A 19,292-nucleotide genomic window follows, 5' to 3' on the forward strand; every position below is an offset into this window, starting at 1 on the left:
AACAAAAACTCCTTACCTGGACCTACCCTTGACTGGATCCTTACCTGACATCCTACCCATTATCACAACCTTGGCGTACTTCCAAACTCTTTAAGTGACCACTCCCCTACCTATATTCATAGATTCACCCAACATTCACCCAAAGATCATACATACAAAGTATGTCGAAACCTTACCCACTTTGACACAGATACATTTAACTCCAAACTTTCTAGCATTAAATGGTACTTCCTATATCACATCCCTCTCAGTGAGGCAGTAGAATCCTTCAATAAAATTTTCCTTGACACACACGACTCAATTGCCCCTTCTAGAAAAATCAGAATTAAATCTAACTTTGCCCCCTGGCTCACAAAATAGACCTGCTCCGTTATGCACAAATGAGATGGTGCCTGGAAAGCCTGGATTAAAAACAAATCCTCTCTCCTTCTTCAAAGATGCAAAGAGCTCAGAAATATGACCAAAAAAGTAGTCAACAAAGATAAGAAAGCTTTCTTCTGCTCTAACCAATGTAGCCCACATAAAAATCCAAAGAAATTCTGGACTACCATCAATACCCTGCTTCACCCCGGCAACCCATCTACTCCCAACCCCTTCCCACACAGCACTGCTACTGAAACTGCCACTCTCCTTAACAACTATTTCATAGAAACAATCCAAAAACTTACACAAAATAGTACTTCTAACTCAACCCCTCCATCACCCCATAACAAAATCCTCCCCAATGCTTTCACTTTCCAACCATTTCCCACTTCCATTATTAAATCTCTCCTGAATAAACTTAAGCCTTGCTCCCCCTCTGCCAACCAACTACCCCCCTACTTTCTTAAAGTCGCTGCACAGTCTATTGCATACCCTGTCTCTATTCTTATCAATCGTTCCATTTCTGAAGCCAATGTCCCAGACATATGGAAATCCTTTAATATAATCCCTCTCCACAAAGGTGGAAACTCTACAGATCCTTCTAACTTCATACCCATTGTGATCCTGTTCCCCTATCCAAAATCCTGGAAAAGTGCATCCATACTCAGTTACTCAAAGACATTCTTGACAACAACCTCCTAACTCCCACCCAACATGGCTTTAGACCCCACCATAGTACAGCCACTGCACTACTCTGTTTCGCCCAAACAGTAGCTGAAAGCTGCAACAATAACTTGCTCATCTCCTGTTTATTCCTCGATCTATCTAAGACCTTTGATACTGTCTCCCATTCCAAACTTCTAACTAAACTCTCTGACCTTCATCTCTCTTCCTCCTCTGTTAATTGTTTTTCTAACTACCTTTCCAGCAGGCAGCAATCCTTTCGCTGGCAAACTGTTTTCTCCCCTTTCACCCAGTAAACACTGGCGTCCCTCAAGGATCTATCCTTGCCCCCCTCCTGTTCAATATTTTCACTAACAAACTTCACTCTGCTACTAAGAGTACAGGTTATAGGTCATAGTAAAGGTGGGAAAAGTTTTGAAATGATTTATTGTGGTCTCGTTTTTTTATATCACAAAAACCTGGTATTTTAACAGGGATGTGTAAACTTTTTATATCCACTGTACATATCCAACAATGTATAAAAAAACACCAGAAACTTGGTCTTCTCTATTGCAGCCAAAATATCTTCCTCTTCCAAACCCTTCCTAGTTCAGTCACTCCTTCTACCCTGTCTTCTTTATGCTGCCCCTGACCTTACTAATGTTCAAACATCTCTTCTGTCTAAACTAGAGCAAACATATAACAAAATAGCCAGATCTGCCTCCAATCATCCATACAAATCCCATCACTGCCTTGCCCTTAAGACACTCCAATGGCCTGAATTACCTTAGCAACTACTTCTTTCTCAACTACATATTGCACACTCTATCCTGAATGATCCCTCTTTCTGCCCCTCCATCTCTAATCTACTGTCCTACTATAACCCCCAATGCCACCTCCATACTACCAGTAAACACCTCCTTGACATATACAAACCCAATAAATACATTGGAAAGTCCCTTTATAAATACTCCATAGCCCATGCTTGAAACTTACTCCCTCTCAATATAAGAAGCATTCCTCAAAAATACCTGTTCAAACAAGAACTTCAATTTTATCTACAAAAGACCTGGTCCTGCCCTTGTCAACCCCCCACTTGACTTATTCTCCCTTCTTATCTACATAATTTCTTTTTTCTCATATACCCTGCACCTTCTGTTACTTTTCCCCTCTTTTTCCTATTTTTAAATGCACAAAAACAAAACATAATAGGTTCTTGTATTACTACTGATTCTTTGTACATTGGAATGACCTTATCTATGGTATTCCACTGAATTTCATACTGTTTTTAATATTTTTTTTAATATTTATACATTTGTTACCTGTTAATAGACTTACGTCATGCTATTACTTGTTAGTAGACATGCTACATTATCTGTTTATTATATTTTTGTAACTTTTGTAATAATTGTTAATTTTCTGGAGCTTTTCTCTTCCGGTCTCCACTGAAAATGGGCCCCTAGCTCAGCTGAACTAAACCAGTTAACAAATGTCAATCAATCAATCAATCAATCAATCAATCAATAAAATATTCAATTTAACAAACATTTGATCAAAGACATGGAGCCTGTGTATATATATATATATATATATATATATATATATATATATATATATATATATAATTACAGATATAAATGTGTATGTGTTTGCACTTATTTGTGCAAATGCTATATGCATGTGTGGGTGGGGGTGGAGGTATGGGTTTGTACCACCAGCTGTCATAGCCACACTCTCACAGCAGAGCTGACAAATGTAACATTATTCCAGGAGATGTACGTTCAGAGAGCTGGGATAGTAATGTCTGAATTCCTGTAGTTATCATTCACTAAATGGTAAGCACAAGCCGCCAGCTCAAAAGTGACAAAATACAAGTAACCTAAAGGATCCTACTGAAGATTACATAATAAAGTATAGACAATTTTAGTACATAATGCCATCAGTTTTTGCAGGACATTAGCTTTCCTGCACCTCTACATGAAGGTTAAAGTCTTCTACACCCCAACTACATTTATTTTCGGGTCTATATTATATCCTCGAATGCTTAAAAAAGCGAACGCTGATTGATCGAACTTATTTTCACGAAACTGCAAAATATAGCAGCAGAAACTCGAATTTTTTCCTAGGGAAAGAATTTGGTTGTCCGTTTCTGTTGCTTCGGTATTTTCAGTGTTATGGTGGAAAGTTACCGGTCGGATTCAGGTAAGTGTGCGATTGTGTGGATGTGAGTGTTAGGGTGATTTAGGTGAGTTAGGGTTAGGGCTCGGGTTAGGTGTGTGTGCGATTGAGTGGACATGAGGGTTAGGGTGAATTTAAGTGAGTTAGGGTTAGGGAGTGGGTGAGGTGAGTGTGCGATAGTGACGAACCTTAGGGTTAGAGTTTGGGTTAAGGTAAGTGGGTAGTTAGTGGTGTGTGCATAGTTTAGTGTAGGGTTAGGTATCAGATTTTAGGTGTATATGTGTGGATTTCTGTTTGTTTGGTGTGCTTGTGTTGTGTGTATGTGTTTTGGATCAGCGATTTTTTTTTTCCCTGGGAAAAAAATCGCTGATCTGACAGTTCGAGATTGTAAGCTTTCACTTAAATTAGGTCGATCAATCAGCGTTTGCTTTTTTAAGTGTTCGATGATATAATATAGACCCTTATTTTCTTAATCTGAGGTTGCATAAACTCATTGAAATGTTCCCCCTTTCTTCCAAGGCTATGCAAATCTTACTGCATCTTTACAGTAACAATAAAAAAAGAAGTGAGGGCGTGGAGTCACAATCCCATGGGCTGAAGTGGAGGGAGGGAATGACTCCCTTGTCTATCTGAATCTTAACAAAGGCTCTTATCATCTTGTCCAAGTCAATACTGGAAAAACATCTGGAAGACTTAAGGGACTGGGTAGATGCTGATGAAAAAGGACTGGCTGTTAAGTGCCTTAAGAACGCCCTCTCTGAGGACTTTGAACCAGAAGTAGCAACCCTTCTTGGGGAGCGGTTTCGAATAATGATCAGAACAGAGTTACCCAACAAAGTTTGTAGTTGGGTTCAGATCGGATCCAAAGTCAGAGCAGGAGGATGAAAAAGTGCTGCAGCACATGCTACTTTCAGGACCAAAGTGTCCAATGAAGGAGATTCCAAAGATTTTTATGCTTTTTTTCTCTTTTTCTTTAGGCTTCTCTTTTAGTTCTTATTTTTCTTTCTTAGATGATTACATCCCTTCTTCTTGGCGCCATAGGGTGGCTGAAGCATTTTTGTAGCTTCAGAAGAAGATGCTGAATCTTCAAAGAAACTTGAGTAAAAAAACTCTTATAATAAAAGTTTATTCTTTTTGTCAAGTAATGTTCATTGTCCAAGGAAGTGTATGTGTCACACTCTATTGAGATGATTGAGGCCTAAATAATACATGCACTGAGTATGTGGATCCTAAGGTGAGACTTTGTGCCTGCACTTGGAACACATTGTAAATCCTGGAGCCTTATCCATCAATAAAATAAGGGACAAGGTCCATGTTAAGTTTCATAGCACAAAAAATTAACACGAAATACAATGCATAACATTAATACTAAGCTTACCCCACAGAAAACACATGTACTTTGTAAGAGTGGCAAATAAAATCTGAAGCTACAGTGCACCTCAGGGCATTATAGGGATGAGGAGATACTCTGAAGGATTTCCAGCTTGTATATATTAAAGGGGCAGATAACCTAGCTATTGAGATGGACTGTCAGGGCAACATAGGTTCTAATGTCTTCTCGATTGTTCTTACAAACGAGTAATGATACCTTCAGCTTTTTAGATAATAAAACAAACAAATAAATAAAATAAATAAATTTTAGATAATCTGTCATATCTCCTGAGTATGTTATAGTCTGGAAGGAGAATATGCTCACCTACTATTGTAGGTTTCAGACAGGTTTCAGTTATAGTGAGGATGTCTGATTTATAAAGTTGTGTCCAGGCATATAGTTTGTTTATGTTGTGGCAGATACAGCTAGCGTTTAGGTGGCATATTTTCAGTACTTGTAATTTTGTGTAACATTTAAGCTTTAATTTGTTGGGTGGGGATTTTGCTTAGTGTCAACACAGACAGTGAGTTCAACAACAGCTGGTGAAATTTTTTTGAGTAAGAACCGCTTTATCTTTTCATACATTTTAATTTATTTTTATGTAAAGACTTTTTAGTGATAGGTATTTATAGGAGAGTAAGGTTATGTGTTAAGGGATTGGAGTAGTTAGTCTTTTTTGTTGGTCAGAGTAAAGGTTTTATTTCAGTGCCTGGTTGCATATATCTGTTAGTACCTGTAAGGTAATGGAATTTGGTAATTTGTCAGACCTACCAGAGATCAGAGTAATGTTAATCCTCATATGTTAAGTAATAAAAAAAAATTTAACAAAGCACAGTATTAACTGAGTAACACAATGGGAGGGAGAAGTTTGGTCGCGATAAGTCTATGAGCTCCTAGAGTGGCAGGGTCTGAAGAGGAATGGGAACAAAGCAGACCCCTACTCATGGCAGGCTGCAACCAAACAGTGTGCTCATGAACAGTCCACTATACTGGGGCAGCAATGGTGAACTGAAAGAATCAGTGCAAGACAATTTCAAAATGGTAAGTAGCCTTAAATTATAATCACAACTGCTAAGAGTAATAAAATTAAATCTGATGCTTAACAATATCCTTGTTCACTTTCGACTGTGAATACTTGCAGCAGAAGGATGGACAGGCATGAGAAATACATTATTTTGACAGGTCCACTCTCAAAATCTGTTCACAAAGCCTTGCATTTATAGTAAAAATGTGTAAAGTGCACATTGTGTAGAGAATGCTGTATTAGATGGTTGGGTAGGTATTACAGTGTATAGCCATGCTCTTCTCTGTAAGCATGTAGGATACATAAATTCAGAAAGGCAGAGAGGTGCACAACTGGTAAGGCAGCAGTAAATCTCTGACACTATAGGACATGATGCTTGCCTCAAAGTAATTTACTTCTATATAGCTGTTCTTAGAGAAAGTATAAAAAATAGAACACAAACAATTCACAAGGAAGTAGTTTTCAGAAGCACCATAAATAAATGTTGAAATACTTAAAAAAAATGAAATCAGCCTGTACTGAAGTAGTATGCTTTGGGATGGGTGTGGCGCTGTTTCAGAGACACAAGATCCTGCAGGCAGTCCTTTTAGTAATCAATTGTTTGAGTACTCTGAAAAAGTAAGGAAGATAAGGATGAGACCTACGTCATATGTAATGTGGCAATACACAGCAAGAAAGAAATAGTATAAATGATGACAGTGCAGCTATATAACAGAAACAAGAAACAGAATGCAGAATAATATAATCCAGAGTGAACACTGCATACAACTTTACTAAAGTTTGTTAATGACTGATCTCTGTCTTATATATAATAACATATAGTGGCAATTACAGCAATATTTAGTGGTAAGATATATACAAAAAAACGTGGACATATACTAACTGCATTCAAACATACAATCGTGGTAATGTTTAACCTGAGTACAATACGCTATAATTTTAACTAGTCTAGTATGTCATATGAACAGCTAGGGTAAGTAGTCAGTGTGAATATTATATTGGAAAACACAATTATTATGAATACACTTTCATACTTGAACATAAACAGTATAAGAACATATACTACTTTATAACATGTAATCCCAGCATAACCAATGCAGGGACTGGGGGCTGGCATAATGGTTAAGGAGTTTACCTCATAGACACAAGGTGCAGGATTTGATTCTTACTTGTGGGTTGGGAAATAACATAAATCAACTTGTATTGCAGTAGCTTTCTTAGGGGTGGTGCAGCATGTTTTGGGACAGGAGATTATCTCGGAAGACCATTCAGAAGTCAGTAGTTTGTGTAGTCTTACCATAAAGCAGATGATGAGACTTAGTGTCCTAAGGAGGCAGGTAGTGACATGGAGGAACCAGTGAGACCACAGCAGTGTCCTAAGAAGAAAGGCAGTGACATGGAGGTACCAATGAGACCACGGCAGTGTGCTAAGGAGAGAAGCACTGAAATGGATGAACCAAAGAGACCACAGCAGTGTCCTAAGGAGAGAGGCAGTGACATGGAGCAACCAATGAGACCAAGGCAGCATCCTAAAGAGAGAGGCAGTGACATGCAAGAACCAATGAGTCCATGGCAGTGTCATCCTAAGGAGAGAGGCAGTGACATGGAGGAGCCATTGAGACCCTGTTAGTGTCCTAATGAGACAGGCTTTGACACAGAGGAACCAAAGAGGTCATGACAGTGTCCTATGGAGACAGGCAGTGACAGGCAGGACGGCAGTGACAGGCAGGACACAGTGAGACCACTGCAGTGTCCTAAGGTGAGGGGCAGTGACATGGAGGAAGCAATGAGACCATGGCAGCTTCTTAAGGAGGGAGGGAGTGACACAGAGGAATCTCTCTCTCTCCTTATAAACTTAGTTATGCTCTCTCTTGCCCTTAAGTATCTTCTTCCAAATGCACCTTTTTATAGTTTATGTGGCTTACATGTATGTCTGCTAACTTTGGATTATTTTTTTCAGTATCTTGCTTTAAGGTGGAAGGTGGAACTTCTCATAAAACATAAGCAGTGTAGTTTCTGTCTTTCCCTGCACAAAGTAGCTCTAAGCAAACATCACTTTCTGCATTGTTTTCTGGCTATTGGTAAAGGACTCTGATGATCTCTTATCCTATATTTAGCTCCCCCTCTTCTTTAGTGTAAGTGGAAACCACAATTTCACTTTATTTTCTTCTATTGTGTTATTCGCTCACTACAAAGAGTATATCAGAACAGCATTTTTGTCAGTTTTACTTTCTCCTTGATTCTCAAATTCTCTCTGCTTAAGATTCCATTTTAATTGCTTTCATTGCTTCACGTTTCTCTGACAGAAGAAATAGCCCAGTGTCTGTGTGGGTTTGTGCTCAGTTCCTCAGACCTGCTCATGTTTTGACTACTTTGCCTGATATTTATACCGAATCTTCTGCATCTAAAGTCATTTTCTGCTAAAATAATGAAAATAAGTATCATTTTGCACTTCTCTTGATAATTTTTACTGTACTTCATAAGCATCCTGTATTAAATGAATTGTTTCCACTGTTGCTGTACATTGTGTCTGCTAATTTTACAGGACAGTAGTATCTAGATTGTGTGGTTTCCCTGCACTTGAGCTACAAAACCAGCATTTTTACATTAATAATGTTTTCTGACCGCATTCTTGTGGCAGAAGTGTGCTGTAGCAAACCTATCTGAGTTGGGGACTGCTGGCTGAAAGCTTATTGTGTATTTTCCTGATTTGTCTGCAGGCATTGCTATTGTAAAACTCATTTTTCTGATTCTACATAAGCACAGTGTTTGCACTAGGCTGCTTTCTGCACAGTGGCAGTTAGCAGTGCCCTGTATAGCTGCAAATATGTTAAAATTTCTCTTAGAATAACTATCTCTGCAACCTTCCCTAGTCCCCCTAGTGCTCTAGGAGCATCTGAGTTGCACTAAAAGCAGCATTGCCTTGTTGGATAGCTGCACTTCTCATGGAGTATAGCACACATTTTTCTTCCGTGTGCTATCATCCCAGTCAAGTTAAATCTCCCTGGTTAAACCCATATCAAAAAATCTGAAACCATGGATATGCACTATCCTGCTATCTCGATGGCCAGGCTGATGGAAACGGGCATCCTGAAGCAATGTAGCAATTCTCTCATATATACCAACAAGCACTTAATCCAGAAACAAACAAACACAATATGTGAGTGGCATAGCTATTTATTTATTTATTATTTATTTGCATTTGTTTACTGGGATTATCCACTGGGCCATAGTGAACCCATTTTCAGTGGAGGCCCGGGGAGAAAAGCTCCACAATAAAAACACAGACAATAGATCAACATGATCAGTTACATACATTGCAGAAGTAACAGTTCCGTATAATAAGATATGAGTCATAATTGAATAAGCAAGGTAAAAATGTGCTTTCAATAGTAGATAATATCAAGGATATTGTGGTCTGTGTAATAACCCATTTCAGTAGCTTAGGTTCAAGCAAACTTAGTATGAATAATTAATAGTTATAATGTCCACTGTTAAAATACAAGTGAGCAAATATAAGAGACAGTCAAGTAGGTGATCTGAGATAAAAAAGTTATAACAGAGTGGTAAATAATGAAAGTGTAAACAATAGTATTAGAAGAGGGAGTCAGGTTTTGGGAAGTACAGTTGTGGCACATGTGCACTGCCAAAGAGAGGAACGGTGTAGTCTCAGGGATTTTCTAAAGGCAGCAGTATTAATTATAGTCCTGACTGAAGGTGGGAGGATGTTCCATAGTTTTGCAATAGTAAAGGAGTGACATTATCAACAGAAGTGCAAAATGATACTTATCTTCATTCTTTTAGCATTTGTCCAGCTGAAAGTTTTGGTTTTAATATGTTAAGAAGCAGCTGGTTTTCTGATGAGAGAGGTCTATTTGGATGGTACTGAGTAAGTAGAAAAGGACGGGGTAATTTGCTGGTTTGTATATAAATGTGCGCAATGGTTAATTGTAAGTATGTAAAATAGTGTAGGAGCTCTAGCCAGTTTACTAGATGTGGTGAGGAACAATGGTGAGTTGAATATTTGCATTAGTTATGAATTTAAATATTTTGTTGCCGCACATATCAAGTTTGTATTTCAAAGATTGGATGCTGGTAAGGAGAGGGGCACTATATAGAAGACAGGAAGAGGCTAGGGATAATTTTGCAGAGTGGCTAAGGAATTGTTTGTGCTGTGATGTCCCTCCACCTCTGGGCCAGTAATCAAAGAGCCTCAATCCTCACCACTGGCATCTGTGGTGAACGTTCACTGGGAGGATAACAGGAACACACACAGTATCTTCAGATGCAGCTCTCTACATGAAGCACAATCAAGCACAATTTCCCTTAAGAGAACACAGGGAACACAGTCAGTCCATGACAGGTTCCTCTCTCTTTCTCCAAATCCCCAGTAACACTTCCCACTTGCACAGCTATAGAGTTGAGTCCTTAGCCAGGGTTCCAAGCCAAGTCCTCCAACACTCTCTCTGTCCAACCAGTGCTTCGTGTCCCTGCCCAAGTAGCTGACACACACATTCTTGGAGATTTGATTTACACACACACACACACACACACACACACACACACACACACACACCTTGGAAAGGCTAACACAGGTTTATTAGCTATGACCCCTTCTGCCCAGACTATAAGGTAGTTATCACTTCCACCAGAGCCTCTCACCAGCTACTTTAAGACCCTTAACAAAGGGTGTCCAATTTTGCTGTATAACACTAATACAAATGGTAGTTTTACCAAGAGCAAGGCCTTTAGGAGTGGCCCACACCTTGTCACCAAATAAATATGCAAATACTCCCAAAACTTAAATATCTCCACAAAAATCTGCCACAATCAAAGGATTAAATGTATTTAATAATAAATAGTAAAACAAGACAATACTAAATATCAATTCACAGTGACATCATAGCTCAAAAATCACAGGAAATGTTTAAAATAACAGTGCAGGATAGACTCGGACAAATAAAGAAAAACAACATCTAAACTAAGCTTCACTACATTCATGACTGAATCTAAGAGAATCACTATTCCCTACTTACTTAATAGAGAAAGGCAGATGCTGTGGTGAATGGTCCTTCTCATTGTCAGGCCCATGACAGAATACAAAATGCTCTGTCTCTCTAACAGACTTCTCAAAATAATATGTAACATATTACTTCTGGGATAGCTTGCAAAATGACATCACTTCTGGTCATCTGACTTCCAGGTTCTCATGCAAACCACCATTGCTGGAAGCTGGTAGGATTTAGTATCTACCTGTAAAAATACACACACAAGGGCTTTTGCTCAGATCTGTGGCAGGTGCTGGAAGTCATAAAACAATTTCATACCTCCATGCTTCCAGAGTAGTAATTAGTTCACCCCAAAGACAATACAGAAAGCTTCCTAGTACAGACTTTGTGTCTCTGGCTGCATTGAAACCTGTGAGATAGCAACTGGGCTAGCCTATAAAGTAATTTCAGATATATTGTAAAATTTGCTGGACTGAGATTAACCTCCTGTTTGCCAGTTTCATCTGTGAAAATATATACATTTAAACAGTTACAATAGTGCATGTACATTTCTGTTCTCTCCAGTAGGGCACACTGTGGATACATTTCAAACACAAGCACTTTACAAACACCTTTTCAACACAAATGTCTGTACAAATCAGTTTGATATACACATGACATACAGTTCTAATACATTTGTAGCACAAGCATCTTACATAAATCATTTTGATATTCCCAAATGACATATCATTTACAAAATTCCAGCAAGCTGTGCTGGCAGTACCTCCTCTCATCACAGTGCCTATGCAGCATGTCTAGTTTGTATGTGTTTTTGTTATATTGCTGTGAATATACAGGTCAAATGTTAGGTTTTCATCAGTGATGACACCTAGTATCTTTGTATATGGTACAACCTCAATGATGATATTATTTTGAGAATGAATAGTGAATTCATCCTTGTTTAGGAAAGTGTTTTTAGGAGTAAATAGTACAAGTTTAGTTTTGTTGGGTTTAGGGCAAGCTGATTATTGGTCATCCATATTTCTGTAGATGTAATGGTACTTTGTGTGAGTTGTTATAGTTCCGTTGTGGAATTGGCAGTGCAGATGATAGCTGAGTCATCTACATATTGGATGACAGTCTCATGACTAAAAGTGTTGTGGAAGTTGTTGACAAAAGTGCTGAACAGTAGAAGCCCTAGTATGGATCCTTGGGGAACACCTGTAGATGTGTTAAGGAAAGGATAGAAAGAATGTTGCCACTTAGTTGATTGTTGCCTATTTGCGAAGTAGTTTGAAAACCAATTTAGAGTTTGGGGTGAGAAGTCTAAGTTAGAGAGTTCAGTGAGAAGTACAAGGTGGGAAACCATATCAAAAGGCTTAGAAAGGTCAAGAAAGACTGAGGAAACTATTTACCAGCATCTCTGGCCTGGATAAGTGTGTACAAGAAGGATACAAGAGCTGTAGTGATGTTGTGACCTGACCTAAAACCATTTTGAGTGAGAGAAAGGATTTGGCTGTGAAGCAGATAATTAAGAAGTTGGTTATGGATGCATTTTTTATATTGTTTGTTGTCCAGGCAAAGAGTTTTTCTAATATGGGAATGTTATTGCCTGGAGGGATATATAGGACTACAATGCAGAGGTTCTTGCAGTTATTCATTTTTAGGAAGGATATTAATATTTTGGCTATGGAGAAATGTGAGATAGACAATATGTGGGACAATAATAAAGGAGGTAGGGTACAGGACAGCGACACATCCACCTTTTTGCTGGGTTTATCTGATCTTAAACAAGCATAGCTGGGGTGTAGAAACTCAGCTTCTTTTTTGTAGGGTTTTAACCATGTCTAGGTAGCAGCTATAATATCTTGTTTGTTGTGAGCTATCCAGGCATGTAATTCAAGAATCTTTTTTTTTATACTTTGAAGGCTGAGGGTGGTGAAGTTTAATGATTTGTAGGTGTTAGGGGAGTTGAGGGGGGGGTATGGGTCCTGGGTTGGGATGTATATCTCCACATTGGGGAAAGTTAGAATAAGTATGTGGGAGAGAAATGAGTTGATGTTTCCTTTTTGTTTTGTATTGATAATTTACAGCAAAGTTTGTGTAGGTGTTGTCATGTAGGGGAAGTATTCTTAATTTGGTGTACAAAATTATGTCTATTGCATGTAGGCTAAAAGATATTTCAGAGAAGCTGGTAGCACACTGGTTTTGTGTAGATGTTATAGATGTGGATTTGTAGTGTATGTAAGTTATTTGGAATTATGTTAAGTTTAGTAGGGGGAGAAAGGATAGACAGAGGGTGGGGAGTATATTATTAGAGATAAGTGACATATTAGGAAGGGGAGGGTGTTTGTGTTAAGCTTAAAGTGGCTGGTATTTAGATGTAGAAAGTAAGGGAAATGGTTACTGAGTTGAAGATAAGGCTGGTTAAGAAGAGATTAATTCCTATTTAGTAGGTAGTATGTCAGTGTAGGGTGTTGGTGAGGACTGACTAGAGAACGAGTATGATTGGATAAATTGAGATAGTGGGCAGGGCTTGTGTGAGTATGAATGTAATTGAAATGGGGGTGGCTGGGAATAGGGGTAGGGTAGAGGAGCGGAGTGAGCCTGAGCAAAGTTACATTATGAAAATTGAGACGACTCTCACAAACTGACAAATCAGTTGAGAAATATGTCATCAACACAAGCATATAATTCCCTCACTAAAATATTGAAACATAAACCCACATATGAGGAGGCAATCACTATTAACTTACCAAAACCACACAAGCCTCCTATGCACTGTCCTCAGAAACCACATACAAGCAAAACTAAGCCAATACCAACCACTACATACAAAAATACAAACCACAGTGTCTCCACAAGCAAGATCCTAAGGCAAAAAAACACAAATTCAAACATCTTGGTCATAGGAGACTCCATCATGAGACACACAGATGCCCACCTCACCTGGTTGGATAAAGAGAGGGTTACATTCAGTTGCTGGTCAGAGAACAGGATTCACCAGATCATGTAGGCACTTGGGTCACTAAACCACAAGTACCAGTATGATTCAGTCATAATCTGTGTGGGTGTGAATGACCTGAGATGTACCTCCCTGGACTATATAAAGACAGTCATGATGGACCTCTTTGAATACATGTCACAGGCATGTATGAGCTTCGCACTGAGCTGCATACTACCCTCACCAAGAATGATACCACAATACAAACTGAAAATAACCAAATTCAACAATTAGCTTAGCTTCTGGTGTCATTCCAAGGGGATCCAATATTTGTCAGACTGGGATAACATGATCGACAGACCATGCTACTTTGCCAGAGATGGTCTGCATCTGTTGCTGCTAGGCTTCAGAATACTGGCCAAGGGATTAGCTACCCCATTGTGCTTTATTTAGACAGTGTCAAACCAACAGCCCTACCAAAGTAACAAATTCTTCTAATGCCAAGCTGAAAGCACTACTGCTCAGTGCTAGTAGACTTAACAGGAAACTGCACTCCCTGGAAGCTCTCTTTGCCCTGGAGAATGCTGAAGTCTCTGCAGTTACAGAGATGTGATTCCAAGGTTCAGAAAGCACCCTAGCAGTGCAAAGCTACAATGCTTATCGCACATTTAGACCACCCTCTGAAAAATAAAAAACACAAGGAGGAGGTGTTTCCATTTATATAAAAAACAATCACACTTCTAGATAAGTCAAGCAGGATGGCTCACTTGAGCTACCCCATGTCCAGCTGACCCTAGGCAAAATCCCCTATGATATCATCGCTAGGTACAGATCCCCAACCATGAATCATGAAATCCACTCCACATACCTGAAGTTACTAGAATCGCTTATCATTCACCCCAAAACACTACTCATGGGTGATTTTAACTACTCCTCCATAAACTGGGAAACATATACAACCACTAACATGTAGGCTCAGAGATTTCTGGACTTTGTCAATACAAATGCTCTGGAACAGCTAGTCTGTACACCCACTAGGGGCTCAAATATCATTGACATAGTACTCATAAACATGGGGGAGTGTTGCACCTCCCCAGTGTACTGTCCTCAATGGTAATATCAGATTGTAAATTTGGTCACCTTTGAAATAAATTTAATGGTATAACCCCCATCAAAACAAAAAAACCTTAATGAATTTTTGCAAAACAAATTATATTGTATTAAGTGATAGCATAAGTAATTTTAAAGCCCCCCCCCAACCCTGAAAAAACTAGGCCTATGCAGGCACACACACAAATGTCCTGTACAACCACTTAAACTGCATAAAAAACAGCATGTACCTGACCATACTAAACCCATGTCTAGCTGGGAAACAAATCACCCTTATTAATCGCTGGCATAGACTATACAACAGAAGGAAGAAACTCCTGTCTAGAAAAAAGTGGGAGGGACTGCAACAGAGAAAAAAATCCCTCATTAGTCTCAATACGCAAATCAGGGAATTAATAAAGTCTTCAAAAGCTAAATACGAGACGAAAATAGCCTCCCAAGCAAAGGATAACCAAAAAGCATTTTTATTGTCTGAAATCTAAAGGAAAACACTCAACAATGTGCTGAGTTGGCTGTAGATGACACTACCTATACTCAGCTAGAAGAAATAGCAAACCTGCTGGACAATAATTTCAGCTCAGATTTCACCCTCTCACAACCTCTGGTCACTCCTCAAAAAGATCCCCTAAAATTCCTTTGCCTGTTATCACAAAAGAACAGGTTGTCACTGCAATTTCTAAAGCTAGATACATGGCATCAATGGGCCCTGACAGAATCACAGAGTGCCTATTAAATAGCTTGAAAAATGATCTAGCAGACCCACTTGGACCTCTATTTAACCACAGCCTCCAGACAGACTTTGTCCCAGTAGAGTGGACAGCAACAGTCATCCCTCTGCACAAGTGGGAACTATCAACTGACCCAAGAAACTACTGACCCTTAAGTCTGACTAGCCTCATATCTAAGGCTATGGAAAGGATAATCATGGCCCTGATTAACAGCGACACAGGAAATGTCTCCAGACTCTAGACCCAACCCAGTTCGGTTTTGCCAAGGGCAGGTCCAGCATGCTCAGTCTGGTGGACTTCTTTGAGGTGGTCACCAAGGCCATGGATTACAGTAAGACAGTGCATATCACCTACCTTGACCTGGTCAAGGCATTTGACAAAATACCCCACTCAATTATAGATAAACTCACCTATATGGCAAAGCCCAAGTTTGTTCCAAATTAATTCTTAATGGTACCACTTACACTGATCCTGTTGACTTAGCCAACTTGCTAGTAGACAGGTTCAGTGCAAACTTTATCCCCCTGTCCCCCCAAAGGCCCATTCGACATCCCCGATACTTGCCCCACACCTCACATATCCATAGATCAAGTGTTAAAGGCCCTATCCAAGGCAAAGGACACAGCTTCCACGGGAAATGATAGTATCCCAGGATGTATTCTGCAACATCTCCAGCAAGAACTAGCCTCAACATTGAGCACCCTATTCAACCATAGCCTAAGTACAGACTTCATTCCAGCAGAGTAAACTGCCATTGTCATCCCTTTGCACAAAGGTGGTGCCACTACTGACCCTGGAAACTATCACCCCATTAGCTTGACAAGTCTGATCTGCAAGGCCATGGGGCATATTGTATGGACTTCATAAACAAGGACAAAGGCAATCTGCATTGACCCCACCCAGTTCGGATTCGTCAAGGGCAGATCTTGCCTGTTGAACCTGGTTGACTTTTTTGAGACTGTCACCAAGGCACTGGATGATGGAAAGTCAGTACATACAGCTTATCTTGAGTTTGCCAAAGCCTTTGACACAATCCCCCACTTGGGCATCATCAAAAAGCTAACAAAACTTGGCGTAAAACTCTATTTCATCAGGTGGGTGGACAACTGGCTCACTGATAGGATCCACAAGGTCAAAATAGGTGCCACTACCTCCGACAGCAAATCTGCCACTAGTGGTGTCCCCCAGGGATCTGTCCTGGGACCCCTATTGTTTGGCATCTACTTCTAAGAGGTCCAGACAAATACAAAAGGCTTGCGGCTGACCAAGTTTGCAGATGACTGTAAGTTGGGTGCTGTCATTGAATCTCCAAATGATGCTAACATACTTCAAGAGGGTCTCACAGCAACAAATGACTGGTGCCAAAGTCATGGCCTTAAGTTAAATGCAAAAACATGTATTACCATACCATTCGGCAAAAACATGGCCCCTACTGATTACCACATTAGCAGCAACCCCCAAAGCACACAATCTGTGGTGAGAGACCTGGGTACACAAGTTGACAACAATCTCACATTTGACTATCATGTAGCGACATTGGTCAGAAAAGCCTTTTACTTGGGTCATCTCATAAGTGAAGGGACTGCATCCAGAAAAAAGGAGGTTATTACCTCTCTGTACTCCTCCCTCATTAGGCCAATAATTGAGTAGAGTGCCCCGTTTGGCATGTACCTCTCCAAACACCTGCACCAACTGGAAAGGCCACAGAAATACCTCACAAAGAGAATCCATGGCCTCCAACACCTATCCTATGTGGATAGGCTCAAATCACTATCACTCTACTCTGTATCTTACAGATTGCTCAGAGGTGATCTGTGGCTCGCCTACAAGGGAATCTCAGACCCTGCTCTACTACAGATGCTCCATATCAGTAAGTCTAACCCCTTGTGTAGTACCAGATCGAAAGGCTTAAATCTAATATGTGATATTAACAAAACCTGCTGGAGAGACAGGTTTGTCTCCTAAAGGCTACCCCGTCTCTGGAATAGACTCCCCATACACGTCAAACAAAGTATGTCACTGACCCTCTTCAAGCGCAACCTTGATGAGTGGATGGGCAACCACAAATTTTTCCCAGCGGTTGCACCTGTATCCTTCATTGACAGGGGTGATAGGTGCTGATTGAGGTTTCTCTTTTGGGGATAAACTCTTGGCTAGGCTTGCAAAGGCCCCACAGCCATTAGCCTAGTAATCTCCTATGATCCTATAAACCTGTACGTCACCAGATAGGCAGGTAAATTGCTTACAGATAGAACCCATGTTGTTAGAGTGGGGGAATTTCAAATACATGTCTTAGGTCAATAAGTAATCTACTAAAATTGCACACAGGTGTGGATGAAGTGTAAGCGTGTGTCTGCATGTCCTATTTAATTTCTCCAACTTGTGCCCATTGAGTGCATATGTTCCGTCTCCCCAGCGACCCTGAAATGGATAAATAAGGTGTTGAGAAAAGATGTATGAATTAACAGAATTTGAGAAAATAAGTAACAGAGAAAACAATGGTCTCAGAAACAAGCTTTTGATAAACATGCAAAGTTGAGAAGTTTTGCCTTTGGATTCCATACATATATAACTGACAACTGTTCACATTCTGGGTATTGTGCTATGGCATGGTTTGTCTGTGAAGAGCAAAACTGATTAAATCAGTGCATCCATATAGAATGAATTAGTCTGTTAAAAAAAAGTTTATTGAGTAGTGCAGGGATTCTCACGTTTCTAACAGACACACCTCATAATAGCTAACGAAACTGCAGTTTAGAAGCCTGTACCTGTGCATAGGGGTAAATTTTAGGAAGTTTGTAGACTACTGAATCAAGCAGTTCCCAGTAATAATAACTGCTAAATTAATTTAGTTTTTACAAGAAGCTCTTGCCAAAAATAAAGGCTTAATACATTTAGGTATGACAAATAATTTTAGCACCCCTTACAAGTTTTTCTGCCACTAACTGTTGCTCTGTCCAATAATATGACTTCCTAACATGCAAACACTCCAAGCATGATTACTAAAAAAATAAATCAGTGCTGTTAGTGTGCAACTTTTCTTTTGGTAGTACAATTATTGCTCTTGTATTAATGCATAATTTCCAATTACATTTTATGTAAGAATGACTTGTACTATTTATTCCTAAAATTTCTGTAAATGTTCTCATACTCCTTTACTTTCATTCATGCTTGTAAACCTGTTGTTGTTATTATACTTTGCCTATGGCCAGATCATAGATGAAGAGTCCTCAGAACAGCCCACCTACATGGTTAAATATAAAATACACACATTTTAATAATATATATATATATATATATATATATATATATATATATATATGTGTAAACATAAAATAGAGTTTACTTTCAGTGGTTTCAGTTTCGTTTTTACAAACTGTTTCCCTAAAAATATATGTATCAGGGTGTGGTGTACCCTTATAAAGTGTGGTGGTGCAACCCTACAAGTGGTGTTATACAAAATACAGTTTACACAAAGGATACAGAAGCAAGTATTTATAAGCTTTTTAGGTGCATATGGGTGTGGCTTACAGGCACAGTATATGATATTCTGAGTTCATTTCCCAAGCACTGCCACAATACATTTGCTAACCATAGACACATAGGTTCATACTAGGCTATCTGCCCTAGGGCATTTACAAGCCTAGCCAGAGTGTGTTTGGCTTTCGCCACCCATTTTAAATGAATTTTGCTATGCCCTTTTTCGTGGTTAGTATACTGTGCCTCTGTCTAACAATGACACAGAAGTGATACCCGGAGTAAATCTATGATCTCTCATCCACTCATCTGAAGAGAGTCAATAAGGGACTCTGCCTAACCTGGACTGGGATTTTATTCCAGAGTGAAGGGAGCCTCTGGGTTATGAATCTGTCCCTCCAGCATGTCCTATTTATTTCAGTGCTGAGGTTCAAGTCTCTCGAGC

The sequence above is a fragment of the Protopterus annectens genome, chromosome 1.part1, assembly GCF_019279795.1.
Source record: "Protopterus annectens isolate FY-2018-M chromosome 1.part1, PAN1.0, whole genome shotgun sequence".
In the NCBI taxonomy this organism is placed as follows: domain Eukaryota; kingdom Metazoa; phylum Chordata; order Ceratodontiformes; family Protopteridae; genus Protopterus; species Protopterus annectens.